Source organism: Ambystoma mexicanum, chromosome 4q (genome assembly GCF_040938575.1).
Source record: "Ambystoma mexicanum isolate Mex_15411 chromosome 4q, UKY_AmexF1_1, whole genome shotgun sequence".
Classification (NCBI taxonomy): domain Eukaryota; kingdom Metazoa; phylum Chordata; class Amphibia; order Caudata; family Ambystomatidae; genus Ambystoma; species Ambystoma mexicanum.
In genome coordinates this window covers 868,689,098-868,704,944 of record NC_090928.1, presented here as the reverse complement: position 1 = coordinate 868,704,944, position 15,847 = coordinate 868,689,098, and the positions used below count along the sequence as shown (strand labels likewise).

General features: G+C 43.0%; 1 protein-coding gene across 1 annotated transcript in view; it reads left to right on the top strand.

Annotated features, from left to right (window-relative positions):
- The window catches only part of EPAS1 (endothelial PAS domain protein 1), a 434,103-nt gene that overhangs the window by 123,848 nt on the left and 294,408 nt on the right, over positions 1 to 15,847 (top strand). The window lies entirely within an intron of this gene.

Here is a 15,847-nt window from a genome sequence, read left to right as displayed (position 1 = left end):
AAGTGGGGATCTGGGGGGGTTTGCTTCCCCCGCCCCCAGAACGTTTTTTAAGTAATGGGTTACAATTAAAATGTAGCATTTTGCAGCCCATGTTCTGTGTTTCTGTGAAGAATTGAGTCAAAGGCCACACAATTTACAATCAGTTTTGTAGGGTAAGTCATGAAAAAACCCAGTAGTTGCCATGCCAGTAACTGTGAACAGGAGCATTTCCCAATGCATTTCCATGATGACTTTGGCTATGCCAGTACAATAAAACGTTTTCATGCTGACTGTATCCATCCATGCCCATGCTGGCAGCTGCAATGTATGCCAGTATTCCCACATAGGAAGATACGTGTTTGCTTTGCCCATAAATGACAAAACAAAATAAGTGATGGCTGGAAGGTTTTGAATTCACCTTAACCTCTGCCATTGCTCTGGGCAACCCACCAGACCATCATTCTTTAGACTTGGCGAGAGGTGGCTACCAAGCCTGCTGGGTCCAGAGATCAAGCTACACCTCATTGATGATACCCAATTTGGTGGAACCATGTCTGAGGTTACATGTGGTCTCATGTAGAAGGGATGTGACCAAGTAGTTTGGGATGGACTGCTTCTTTTGGGGGTGGGAGGATGTGAAGCCTGATTTGCATATGATCTTACCCCTTTCTGCAATGGCTTGGCAGGCTGTAGAGCAATAGTCTAGAGGGTTGCTCAAAGCTCTCACAGAGGTTATGATTAATTCTAAACATTTTACTGGTATCAAGGTCAAATGCAACATGAGTGCTCTTTCGCAGAGGTCGGGGCGGTTGCGCAGCCAACAAGGCAATGTTTTCTTACTGTACATGACACATTTTACTGGCATTGGGGGACAAATACAACATGAGTGTTGTTACATGGGGGAGGGGATTTTTGCAGCCAGCAAGGACATATGGCCCTCATTACACGGATGGCGGAGAACCATGGCGCTATTAGCGCCATGGTTCATGCCAGTAAAATACCAGCACCGCCTTGGCGGAAAGGGGAATTACCGCCCCATTCCAAGGTTGGCGGGGCGGTAATTCCCCCTTCCACCATTGCCCTTCCCCATTCCCATTTTTGCCCCATAGGGCATAATGGGAATGGGGAAGGCGCTAATTGCGGTACCGTAATTAGCTCCCTGGGTCCCTTTGCGGGTTGGTTTTTAACGTCTGCAAAAAGTAGGCGTTAAATCCCCCAAACCGCAAAGGGACCTCGTAGTAAGGCGGTAAGGATTTACCGGTACCGGTATTTTACCGGTAAATCCTTACCGCCATCCGTGTAACGAGGCCCATGGTCTTACTGTGGCATGGCTTTTGCTTTTTACTGGCGTTAGGGCAAAGCCAGGATGTGGGGATACTGACATACATTGGCAAAGCCAGCATTGACATGTTTTGTTATAGTATCAATACTGGCATTATGGGCAAAGCAAACAGGAGTATCCTCTTTTGTCAGACTGCTGCCATATATAGTTGCACTAGCATTGACATAAGGGCACAAACAACATGAATATGTTTTTCATACGCCGAGTACTGGCATATAGTGGGGAACGGCATTCTGAAAATGCATTGGTCTGCATTGCTGTGGACTTGACATCTAAGGGATTTTTCATGTCTTACCGTACAAAATCCTACAAACCCAATTGTACACGGTTTGGCTTTCTACCCAATTTGTCACAGAAATTGTACTGTAAAATGCACCATTTTAATCCTTTATATCTATATATATATTTGTGAAAGTGTGTTTGTATGTTCGGCGTTGGCTCCAGCCCCATAACAGTTGGTGGGCTGAAATGTTGGCCCACGGTCGGCATACCAGTCTGGAATGTACTGGTGATGGTGAAATCTGACCAACCCCACCCATTCACCCTGCACAGGGTGGGGTCCAGTCCTGTGCTATCAGTATAGGCGATCCTGGCTACACCTTTGGCCTTTGCTGGATACCCAAATGCCCCCTTCCATATGTTGTAACACTCTCCTCGAAGGTTTTGCCCTTAAAATCAGAATCAAATGCCACACCACAATAAGAGAACATGTCATTGCTGGCTACCAATGTCCACCACATTTAAAAAACACTCATGTTGTCTCTCCCCTTAATGCAAGTTAATGTATGTCTTTGCTGTCTATACAAATGCCTCCCCACCCCATATGTAACAATACTCTGCACGAAGGCTTTGCCCTGAACACCAGAATAAAATGTCATGCCACACTAAGAAAACATGTCTTTGCATTGCTGGCAACCGAATGCCCACAAATGTAAAAAATACTCATGTTGTCTTTCCACACCAGTCTAAATTGCCATGCCATACCATAGCAGGAAAGGATGTCTTTCATGGCTACACAAATCCTGCTCCCCCTCCCCCCCATATGTAAGATCATTTTCCAATAAGACTTTGCACGTAATGTCTGTTTAGGTACATTGAAATTTTAAAAACCATAAAGGGATTTTGATCACACACCTGTAATAGTTATGTTGATATGATGTGTCTTCTCCCAGGGGTTTCTTTGGTCCCAGAAATACTTAATTGAAAGGGAAAATAACAAGTAAATGTCTTAGCAAGTTGGATTCTGCCTCAGAAAATTCCCTTTAAAGCTCATTCCACAAAACCTTAAAATGTCATGAATTAAGAAAAGCAGTCAGCGAGGATGTTCACTGCTGAGTGTGGGTATTCGGTCAAAATAACCTGATGTGTGTTTTAGGGGAAATGAAATAAAGAAGACCTGGTTTGGCAAAGAAGTGTATGTTCTTCACAGATTATCGTTGAACGGGCTTTAAAAATTGTTTATAAGGTATTCGTGTTCGTTTTGAGGTATTGGAATAACTCACGGACCGCCTGGCTCTGGCAGCTGCTTCTGTACATTAGCAGTGGGGCTGAGTTTTAATGTGCACATAATATGAATCACTTCAGATCCCAGTTTATAGAGTACATGAAGCATAGTCATTTATGTAAGGTCACAGGTATTAGGTCATCCTCAGGTGGGCCAAGCAAGCACCCCTTTGCCCACTTTGCTCTACAACTTGAACATTTCAAGAGAACTGGGGAGTGTTAAGCTCTCTCACGTGAGCACATGGATTGAGCAGCAGGAATTAATGAAAACCCAGGAATATTCAGGAATCAGAACACTTGTATTATCACCAAACGGCATTAGAGGTTAAAAGGAACGAGCGCTATTGAAGCTCAGAGAAACGTTCTTGACAAAATGAAGATTACATTGTGGAAAACCATGCATGCTATTTCAATCAGTGTTTATAGGGGTCTGGTGCAATAAAAGCCAGTACTGGCCTTTAGCCATTCTGACATACTCTGTCTAGAAAGAATAGGGTGTGTAGGAAGGGTGGAGGAGTGACTTTTTATTTGAAATATGTTGAATGGCCGAGGCGCAGAAAAAGAAGGAAGACACAGGCTCTCTTGCTGATGAAGCCGTAAACCATGTACTCCAGGAAGGGAAACAAACATTGGTGTTTCTAATCAAGCTTTACAATACCATAAACCACATTCACCGGGAAGGGAAACAAAACATTTTTCTGCATAAGGTGAAATTACTTTTCCAGAGGATTTTTGCAAGATGATGCTTGCAACCAAAGCCGTAAACCATGCTCATTGGAAAGGGAAAGAAAAAATGTTGTTTCTCAACCTGTCCCAACTCGAGGCGCAAAACAGGAGGCATGGGACCTCTAAAACCATGTTTCAGGGCCCTAAAATGCATGATTTCCGAGACATTTGCACCACAACGAACTGCACCACGCCAGGGTAAGGCGGAACAGCGACCTAGAGGATCATTCATTTTGAACAAATAATGAGTTTTATCATTCTGTCTACAGAACCCATTCGGAGTACGGGTACTTTTGCTAGTGCTAAATAAAATCCAGCGTTTCAGATGGACGAGTTAGTACAGAAGCCTTGGAAATTAAGCAGTTTTGGAAAGGCAGATAAATTATCACTCTCTGCCTTCAGTAGAGTGAAGACACGGACTCGGGAGAAAACTCATAGATCTGTGAGAACCTTTTAAGGGATGCCAGTGAAAAGAAGTAATGCAGTGATGATATTGGGGAGGGGAAGAAAAAGAAGAATACGAGAAATATGCCATCACCATCCAGGAAGAGCAGCGTTGCTGAGCAAATACTTTTCTTCAGTACTCAGAATAAAAACAATAGATGGGTAAGCGACAGAAGAGCACACGATTGGAAGATGGATGGATGCAAGTAAGTTTACTAATAGCCCCCCTCAGCCCCCCCCCCCCTTCCCCGCACCTGGCGGATAAACTGTGTTAGGCAGCAAAGTGCTGCGACATGGGATCTGTTAATACATGGATTGACATAGGTTTTCTTTCTGAGCCGCTGCATCTTCTTCAGGTCATTTATGAGTTCCATTGCAGGTGAGTTGGCATCTGACGTATTCCTTAATGTTATGTAATTGGATTGGGATGTATACCGTGTACCACTCCCATTTTCATGGTCTCCAGGTTCTCATGTGAATCTGAAAGTAAAGAGGCGGTGGTGGGGTGGTGAAGGGAGGAGAGGGAAAATACAAGCTTTTGTGCTTCTTTGTTAGTGCATTTAGAACCAGGAGCAAAGGGTGTCTATGTGGATCTGATTGGTTGATGGATAATGGTTTTTACACCACTTATGTTTGTTTCATCCGTCATGTGTGGATCTAGTTGAATTGAGGGCTGTCGAGATGCAAACCTTTTGGTGTGGTTTTGTCCAGCCATTTGCGTTGGTGTGGTTGATCAGCGCATGGCGAGTTCAGGTGTTTCAGAGTAAGTTTGTTAGTTGGGTGTGTCACTTTTGTTGGTTTGCAAAATTAGCTCTAAAGTCTTATGATCTTCCTCACTGTTCATGTCTATTGAGAGGTTTTTCCAAATGTTCCAATGGGGGCTCTTAATCTTTTTCGGGGGTTTTGTGCCGTGTGCTGAAAATATTGGTTGCCGTGCTTGATTGGCTGTGCCTGTATGTCATGCTGGTCTAAAAAGTGTTTTGGATATTGGGATATTGGGATTTTGTGCTTGTTCTGCGGGTGGCAGGTCATCAGGCAGAGATGTTTGATTGATGGACTGCATCTGTATGGCATTCTAGACGAAAGGAATTGGGGTTCATGCTCTTTTGGGTTTTGTAGGTTGGATGCTTGTTGCGTGTTTGTTCCTTATGATCACTCCTTTGGGAATGCCTGTTAGGCAGGAGCCGGTCGGCAAATGCCGACTTGAAGATATATCATAAGGTGGCTACCACAGGCAAAGAAGAAATGTGAGGAGTGATTTAAAGAGGCACAGTGCTTATTTTTTTTAACTTTGGGATAGTATTTATATAGTAGATAAATAAATAAGTAAACATAAAGTGCTTGTAATTAATAGGTAACTCTGCCGCTTCTCACAAGCCCAGTGTATCTGCTCCCTAGTCACAAGTGCCAAAAACCTTTAAATCAAGTAATTGCACTCCTGATGAGAAGCGTCAAGACTCTTTCAAATAAAAGAAGTGCCATTACTTGGAGGATGCCGGCACATGCTCATTTGAAGTACTATAGAAGCAGAGGGAGTGGTTAAGGAGGTATTTGGTTTGGTACAATGCAAAACGTAAACACAAAAGTTCAGGAAGTGGTGAATCTTCAAGAACACCAAAGAGCAGAGGGAGTTATGATTGTCCTGTTGGATACCCTTGAAGTGTGAATTTGATGCAATACGACTGTGGAAGAACAGTAAGAAGGTCGAAATGCATAAGTGAATTAACAACCATCACAATAGTGAGGATATTTCATCACTGCATGCAAATGTGATTGATTTTATTTTAGCACCTGGGTGAGAGCCCTCGCCTACTTGGTGTGCATGGAATGGGGGCGTGAACTGCCAGTAATAACAGTCCACGTTCCGTGTCATCCTTGGCATGTTCCCCAGGTCTGGACATTTTTTGTTGTCAGTGTCCTAGGCCTCCAATGCCCCAGATCCCCTGTACCTCTAATTTTCCTCCACCCAGTCACCACCCATCTCTGCACCAGACGTGAAGACGTGAAAGTTGTCCTCCTTCAATGCCACTTCCCCACTGCTCTCCCACCAGCACTAGAGGGACACTATCTCTTTTTTAAGTAGCGGGTGGCCATTTTATATTTGTAATTGTGTGAAGGGAAATCATGCATGTGTGAAATGAGTGGCTCATTTTCCATTAAATAAATAATTGCCACTCCTTGCCGAAAGTCCTGGGGTCCTAATAGCGATCATTGCCTCCATGGAGATGGGCAGACATGATTGGTAACCACCCTGAAGGCTTGCATGGTCCGTAATGTGCTCAAGCCAGCATGGCTTGGGCTGGCAGTTAATTACCGGTGTATCTTTTGCCAAAGGCCAGGTTTTTAGTAGTTTATTTCATTGGATTTATTATAGAGTTTTCTCATTCTTCTTGATCTGTCCGCTGCTTTTGAAACTGTGAAACTGTCGATTACATTACTCTTCGTACCACTCTGTTCTCTTTAAGTTACTCTACTTTGTTCTGTGGTGGTTTCAGTCATGTTAATCTTATCATGCACTGTCTATTTCCTGCCTGATAAGTGGTCCCCCAGCTTTCCTCTTCAATATGGTGTCCAGGAGGGATTTGTTCTCAGCTCCGTCCTGTTCTTAATTCACACATTCCTCTTTCCTCCTGTGTTACCTCCTTTGATTTCTCCTGTCAATGTCATGCCTTTGATTCCCAAATAAGTATTTCCTTCCCTTCTTCCTCCCTCCTTCCATTCCACTCTTGCTGCTTGCCTCCTTGTGTCCTTGCTATACAATCTTCTATGCATTCCCACTTTCTGCCTCTCATTGCTTTTAAAACTGAAGTTCTTTTATTGCCTGCTTTAACTGTGCTGTCCTCTTCCCCTTAAGCTTTTTCCTTTCCTCATCTCTTCTCTCTCGGTCTACCTCTGCTCGCCATCTTTGTGTCATCCTTGACTCCTTCCTCTCCTTCTCCTTTCACATCTCTTATTCTTCTCATTGCCGCCGCTTTCAAATCTACAATATCCGACCGCCTGTTCCTTCATTTCATTTTTATGTCGCCAAACTGCTTATCTCATTGCTTGTTCTTTTCCGTCACGATTGCTGCTCTGCTCTTCTGGTTGGCCTCCCTACCTACCAACTCACCCCGCTATGTACTCGATAATCTATAAATCTATATTCTCTTCCATACGCCCCCCTTGCACATCTATTTGTTCCACTCGTCTTCTTATTTCATGAGTTTCTTTTGATTCTTGTGTCCTTTTCCCCTTTCTTTGCGTTGTTTTTAAGTGCTTGGCTCAGCGGGCTAAACGCTCCTTGCTGTGATCTGTGTATGATCTGCAGGTGACAGGTTTGAATCCCGGCAAGGCCAACTCAGCCTTTCTTCCTTCCGAGGTCGATAAATGAGTACCAATTTCGATTGGGTAATAATAGTAATATGTGTAAATATGTCCTATGTAAGGCTCTTTAGATTAAAGCACTATATAAAAACCATATTATTATTATTATTCCGCCTCTCTTGTCTCTCTCCAGATCCCTCCTGGTAAGTTGCGTTCACAAAAGCAGATTCTGCTTGTTGTCCCTAAAGCCCCCTGTGCTCAGTCCAGTTTCCGATCCTTCTATTTACTGACACCTGAACACTGGAATTCCTCGCTTCTGCCTCTTGGATCTTCCTCTAAACTCTCGCTTTTTTGCGCTAGTCTCAAACTTCATCTTTTATCCTCATCTTACATTTTCTTGCGATGTAATATGATTTCAGTTTCATCAGATTTCTGGATGCCATCGTACCATGTTGTCAGTATGGTGCAGAACTTTGGTGAACGTGCTGTATAAATCTGTACATTTTTAAATGAAAATACAAATACAACTTGTTGGCTGCACATGAAAGCGATGCTCTTCCTTTTCTGCACGTTCATCTGTGGAATCGTTTATGCCCCGATTGACAACATCCTCCAGGAACAGGAGGAGATTTAGGCAATGTGGGCACCCATTCAAAAACATCTTTTTAAATTGACACATTTCTTTCATTTTGTGTTACTTTGTGAACTAAGTGTGCGCTAGACAACTACCTACTTGCGAAAACCCTACTATTCTTAAAAAATAAAAACGTACAACTGATTCACTTGAAGTGTGAACACTAGGCAAGGAAATGGGCAGACGGGATGTGCACTGGCAGACTCATACTATCTTCTGGTGGCCTTCCTAATTGCCCATTGATGGAGAAGCAAGTCTATACACACATTGGGCCTCATTATAAGTTTGCTGGTCCGGTAATAACGGTACCAGTAAGCTACCGGTACCGGTGTTACCGGACCGGCAAACTACGAGTTTTGCTCGCCGGTGCCGTCCACTAGGTCTGACCTGGCAGGCGTACCGGCACCTGCGAGCAGAGCATGTCGGATGCACCGGCAACATTCACGAATGGTGCCGGTGCATCCAACCTCCCCATTGCCATTGATGCCTATGGGGCTCAAATGCGAATTGGGAGCATTTTTTTTCAGTGCCCGCGAATGGGCAATTTCCAGGTCCTGCAAGGCCGTATTGACCCGGTAATTGCCCATTCGCGGGAGCCGGAAAAAATGGATACCGGCGGCAGCCAGAATCGTAATGAGGCCCAATGTCCTTATCGATTCACCAAAGTATTGTACCCAGGTGCCCTACGAGAACTCGGGTAACTGACCTTTCGAAAGATGCATGTCTTCATTGTACGGCTGTAACACCTTTTTACCCAATTCTACATTCTTCTTTTACCTGAAAGATTTTTATTCAAGTTTTGATAATACAGTTGACAAGCTTTGCTGACTAACGACAGCATCCAATTTCTCTTCCGTCCTAGTGTTCCACTATGGTATGGCATCAAGGCTGCCTTTGTCCCAATTTGTGTGTGTCCTGTTATCATTCTGCTCTGTCCAAGTTATCATAAGCTCTTCCCATCTTCATCAACAACATTCATGGTAGTCATTGGGAACAGCGGTTGGACTTGTTAAGTCTTCCTTCTTCCTGTCAGGTGGACCAATGAAAAAACATAGCATCTTGTGTAAATCTCTATGGTGTCAGATAGTACTGACTGGTAAATATCTGACTACCCAGATATTACCTTTTGGAGAGGGACAAGCGGCCATGCATCAAAGAAAATCGGCAAGCAAACATTCATTAAAGTAAATTGATCCCAAACAAAGATGGCTGCCAAAGAAACAAGGAAAGGGCAGATGGAAGTGACACCCTTCTCCCTTTCCATCGTGGATGTTTGGGAGAAGAGGAGACCAGCAGGAGGAAGAACAGGCAACTCTCGTGTTTTTATTTTGGGCAGGACAATTATGTGGGTAGGGTGTGTTGTTAAAAGGGAGGTGGCAGAGATGTCGAGAAGCAGGTAAGAACCCAGGTGGCCGTTTAATTCTACGGAAGTGGGTGTATTACCAGAGACTAATGCCTGTATTCCTAGAAATCTGATTGTCTGGGTGACTGATGAGAGTTGTAATCAGGGAAATTATCCCTACCGCTTAAAGCCAATTTAAACAGGCATCAGCTTAATATGCACTCAATTGTTTCATTAGCTAGCTCTTTGGACCAGTTGTTGAATAATGTTCAGTGACAAAATGTAAAGCTTCCTTGTGTGTAGAAAGGTGACTGTTTAATTTCCGGCCACTCTTCGAGCAGGGGAGGTAAGTGTTTGTATGGGGTGAGTGGGTGAGATGAAGCTATCAGGCCAGCCTGTTTTGTGTGAGTCTGCTTGTTTGGATTTTTTCATGAAGAGTAGAGAGTATTCAAACAAAAATACAACTGCTTCAAAAAATCTGTGTTCTGTGGCATGCCATCTTAATATGACACTTAAGATGTCGTTTACAGAATCCAAAAAGGAGACAATAAGCAAGAATCTTGAAATACAGGCATACATTGAAGTTAGCATTATCAAGGGAGCAAACGGTCATTGTTTTATGGCACATTAACTGTATAATATTAGTAGCGCAAGACTAGGTTTACTGAGGGAAGGATACAAAAGTTGAGGGTGTTTATGAGAAGACAAACATCACACACATCCTTACCATAAGGAAGTACCACGACAATCAGATATCTCAAAATTCAGTCTGTAGTCAAGGTTGTCATCTGCTTCACTTCTGCTCGACCATATACGTCTTTGGTTTATGTCACTAAATTACCCTATCTTTGAGTGGAGGGTTGCTGTCCTGTACTCGTAGGCATTTATCCATGCAGGCCAGGCAATTTGACATGGAACTACTGTATTGATCAGTCACTTTGTAACTGTCACAGAGATAGTTCTTAAACTTTTAGAGTAGATGTCTCTTTTTGTTTTTTCATGTGGTACCGGAGTCATGGATTGACTCGTCTTTGAATGATCAATTTTCAGAACTAAAACCAAATTCGATTTTATCAAGAAAACAATTGTGAATCAAGTTGCCATTGTGCTTGGCTGTTGTGAGTTTAAAGTTAAAGAAGACTTATTGAGTTTATTTGGCTGAAGAATATGCGTAAGACCAGATTCATTTTCCTCAAAATGTAGCTGCAAAGTTGTGATATTGAGTTGCATTAAAAGAAATAGTACATATCGTATAAAAAATAGAGGATGGTGTAGCTTGGAACCTTTATGTTGAGCCAATGCACAAAAACGTCCCATTGTCAATTTGAGTGTGAGAATGCACCTTCTTTTTGGATCCGGATGAAGGTGGATTTTTTTCTTGTTCCTACTTTGACATTTGTGGAGGAAGAGACAGGGCTGCCCACACACAGTCACAGCAGAGACTTTGTGCACTGCCCTTCCTACAGAGTCGTGTACGTGACACTGCAGGCGTGTTTCAACATTGCAACAGTGGGAAAGGTTTGCCCTTCTCGAATAAAACCGAAAGTCTAATTTGTTTAATCCAGTCTTTTTTTGGGCGATTACAAGCGGTCTGTTACAAATCACTGGGGGATCGATTCTATACCGGATAATGGGGCTCATTCCGACCCTGCTGGTCCGGAAACACTTTTCCGGACCAGCAGAGTACAAGTTTGCCAGTGGGGGTTTACTGATATACCCCCAGCCAAGAGCTGGAAGTAAGTCAAGTTCCCACTGGCAAAAACAGATGGTATTACCAGCACTGGTATTACCGGTGCCGGTAGTACTGGCAATCCCCTCCATGGAATCCATGGAATGGGGAAGGACCGCCGTTGCCGGCACCTGGAACATTCTGGTAATACAAGCATATCAGGTGCTGGTAATAGTAGGTCCGTTTGCTGGTATCCTGGCAGTTTTACCTCCAGGATATCAACAAACTTGGGATGAGGCCCAATGTGTTTTAATACCCAGCCGAGCCATGATTGCTGAATTTCCCTTTGGGTTTGGGCCAAATGAAGATGGGGGAGGACATGCCACCTTCTGTTTGCAAAAGGAATGTGTCAGGCTTTTTGAAGATGGAAACATTACTTCAGTGGTATGATGTAGGGTCTCATCTCTTTGAATTTGTTGGAGAACAACCAACCTCAATATCATGTGGAGTAAAATTAATGGGAACTCCCATCCACTGTAATGTTCAGCGGAATATATGCACCCCCGCCCCCTCATTAACATCTCCTCTGCGCGCATCCCCATTCCAGGTCTTTATGGGTGGATTCACACCTGAATCATGGTTCAACCAGGAGTTGTCGAGGTATTCTCACCTCAAATGGATCAGTTTATGGCCTCTAAGAGCCCAGCAAAAGTTAAAAATGATGTTTAGACAGGAAATAAACAGGAAACACGAACAAGCTTGGAGGAAGCATTACAACCAACAAGACAAAATCACATGCCAAAAATAGACACAGCTCTAAACACCACTATGCTGAACGCATCTGAAAAGCAATTAACACACAGAAAGAGATGTTCAACATCATATATGAGATACAAAACCTGCCATATTGCAATAACGTTCCCACTTCCTCTCAAACTGTGCGATGGCTTTGCAAAGCATTTTTTAAAAATGTTGTCAATATCCACCAAGTCATTAGCACTATGCCCAAGGACATAAGCAACAATATTACCCATAATACAACCCGAGAGGCAACCACAATAAAGAACTACTTCACACTGATCTCAAAATAAGACTTCACTAAACTAGTGAAAGAAACCAACAAAGTCAGCATGCCAGTAGACTCCTACCTACCAGACATCTTCCAGAACATCCTCAGCAAAGAGACACCAGCAAAATACATCCACAATATCATGAGCCAAACGCTGGAAACAGGAACGGTGCATAGGAGTTTTAAAGTTACCTATATTAAAACACTTCTCAAAGATCTCTCAGAAAACAGATAACGCCACTTACTATTGGCCTATATCAAACATCCCTTGTCTAGCCAAACTGCTAGAAACCCATATATATGGACAAATGCTGACACAAGCAGAAAAAGCTGAAACCGCCTTCTACTGGCTTATGAGGGGAACTGAATCCGCTCTACTCTCTATCTGGGATGACCTAAAAATGAACTCGGACTCCAACATCACTTCTGCCCTCATACTAGTAGACCTTTGAGTGGCTTTTGTCGCAGTAAACCATACAACCCTCATTAAAAGGAAACGAGAAGCATGGATAAGTATGACCTCACTACAGTGGATGAAATCCTTCCTAACAGAAAGAACAGACACCACCTGCCTACCACCCTTCAGCTCAAGATCAAACATACTCACCCGTGCATTGCACAAGGCTTATGCCTCTCACCAGCATATTTCAACACTTACATGATCCCACTCATGCATGAAACTCATCACGTTACACAGGCGCACATGCTACAACTATGCAGTTGATAATCAAATCATCTAAAAAATCGATACCAGCTAGGACATGGACCAGACCCTTGATGATTGCCTCTCACAAATCAACACATGAATGAGCAACAGTAGACTTAAACTCAACCGGGAGAAAACTGAAATCACGATCACACCAAACAACTTCTGTAAACAAACAACTTATACCATGGAAAGACGACCCAGACCTGAAGCATCCCAAGTAGTTAAACATCTCTGAATTTTGATGGACATTGACCGAACAATGAAACATCAAGTCAATGAACTAGTAAAGAAATGCTTCTTCCACCTATGTGCTATCAAGCAGATATTACCCTTTCTCACCTTCCCACACATAACTCATGTCATCATCCCTCTCTTCATGTCAAGAATAGAATACACCAACAGTGTACACCTTGCACTGCCTCGCTAAACTGAAATGGATCCAGAATGCAGCAGCAAGTCTGCTCCTAAGACTCAGCAAGCGAGAACACATCACACCAGCACTAAGATCCCTACACTGGCTACCAGGCTAGAAAAAATATCTATTTCAAAACACTTTGCATCATTCACAGAGCAATTGATGGCAAAGGAGCAGAATTCATGCACAACACATCTCCATCTACAGACCAAAGTGGTCTTGAACCCACACAGTACTCGAAAATTAAATTTGGAGGATCAACATATTCAAACATCTCAACGAAATTCTGGAACTCCCTCCCAAAGGGAATACACACAATATAGGAACACCCGACCTTCAGGAAAGCACACAAAATAAATGGCTCTTTGATTTGCCAAATCATGGTGCATGGTCAAAGAGAAGCATGCAGCTTTAATGCAAAGAATCACAGCACAAACTACCAGATATTGGCTTGGGATTCCCAGGTCACGTGGATTGACCACCAGTGAAAGAGAGACCCAACATTGATAACCTTGTCCCAATGATTTTCAGTTTACTCAACAAGCAACTGACACAACAGCTATTCAACCCTAAACCCTTGTATGAGAACCACCCTCTTCTCCCCCAGAAACACTATTAAAATGCTCCATTCTCCTGCAAACACAACCAGCTTCCCCACCCTCACACAGCACCCACAACAAACCACACTGAAACTAAACAGAAAACTCCACACCTCCTCCAATAAGGCCTCCCATACAGACTCAAGCACCCACACGCCCACCGACCCATACCACCTAGAAGCAAACTCTCACACATTGACTGTTTTTTCTGAACTTTACCAAATTAACAGCAAAAGCATGTGTGTGCACTCACTCTATCCCCACTAACAAACCCACCCATTCCTCATTTTTTTCAGATCGTCTGAGCGATCAGAGACCATGCAAACGGTAGTGCTGCGGTATAAAGTCCATTAGCATAATATAACATAATAAATGAATGGTAGGGTCACTTTATATGTGTCTTTGTCATCCCTTTTCTGTGAAGTAAATGTCACTTGGGTTTTGGGGTTTTGGAATAGCAAAATGTGGCGCAGATGACTCCAATTATGTTTGGTTTTCGAGAAAAAAAGATAGATGCATTACACAGTGCTTTCTACTATAACATGCCATAGTTACACAATTGTTGATATTCTCAATGTTTATTGGAGTGCACATATTGGCCCCAATTGGCAAAGGCACCATGATAAAGGAGTGATTATACTCCTTGGAGTAAATGATGCATCTTTGCTGATTTACATACATTTTATTTTATTATTTTTTATTTGCTTTTATCAAACCAATGATTTTGCAAAGTGAAAAAGTCTTGACGTTTCTTGAAGTTTTAAAGTTTTTCTGTCCAACCCTGCGTACGTTTTGAGATTTTCCCCTTCTTTTTTTTGTTGATTTCTGGTATTCAAGATAAGTTCAAAACCTTTAGTTGGTCAGACCTGGTCGATCGTCTCCATTGTATTTGAAGTACATTTCTCTAGGGCTGCCTTTAGAACTTTAGCAGTCGCTATTGACCATGCTGTCCTTGATCCACTCAGGAGGCGGTTCCACCAGACTTCTTCTTCATACAGGGGACTAGGTTGAATCAGCGGGCCCAGGAACGCTCTTCTCCATTTTTTCGTTTGAGAACAATGCATCAGGAGGTGCTTTACCGATTAGGGCTCATGTTCAGTTTCGCATAAGCGACAATAGTTTGTTGCGACTGGCCCCAAATGGCCCTTATTTCATTGGTCGGAAGTAGGTTGAGACGAGACCTCAGAAAGATGGATCTTAGGGTCTTGTCTGGAAACCTTTTTAGGACTTCAGTGATTGAATGCAATTTTTTGGGCTGGAAATTTAGGTGAGTGAGAAGTTTGTTTGTTTCCGCTGATGTTAAAGTCTCTATCCAGTCCAATTGGTCCATATTTCGTTTTATTTTTGTGGGGTTTCGGATCAGTTCGTCCTCAGAACATCCAATTTCATCCAAGTGGGCTCTCTGCTTGGCCACCCAAGTTGTGAGAGTCTTGCTCCTTCCTGCTGACATTTCAATTTTGATTATGTTGTACAGGGGAGGTGAGTCCTGCATTATTACTTTTCTGTACAGAGCCATTTCACCTGCTTCGATGGCAGCTTTCAAGGAGAGTGTTCCCAGTTCTCTTCTGATGACTGAGACCGATGTGGAATTGGGAAGCTGAAGGATTTTCCGCCAAAAGTAGTCCTCCAGTTTTGGCCATATTGTCATGGGAATCGATGGCATGGCCTCACATCTATATGCCAAACTCGGAACTACTTTGCCTTTGTAGAATTTTATGGCTGGTAAGAGCGAAAAACGGCCATATTTCCTGACAATTATTTTCGCCTGGGTGGTGAGCCTTCGGACCTTGTCCCACAGATGGTTTTGCATCAATGTCTCCAACTTTGAGTTGTCCATCATCACACCCAGGTATTTAAAGAACTTCCCCACTTATATGGTCGAGTTTTCGATGTGCCATCTGAAATTTTTTGTGTTCTTTTTTGGAGGTTGTCCGAAAATCGGGTATTTGTTTTCCCTTTATTTATCTCCAGGTTGTTTTTTGAGATGTATTTGGCCAGATTGTCAAGCTGTCTTTGAAGGACAATTTCGGTCTGGTCAAGAAGGATGATGTCATCTGCGAATAGTAGACGGGCCACAGAAGTCTCGCTGACTTTCGGTGGAAAATATCTTGTA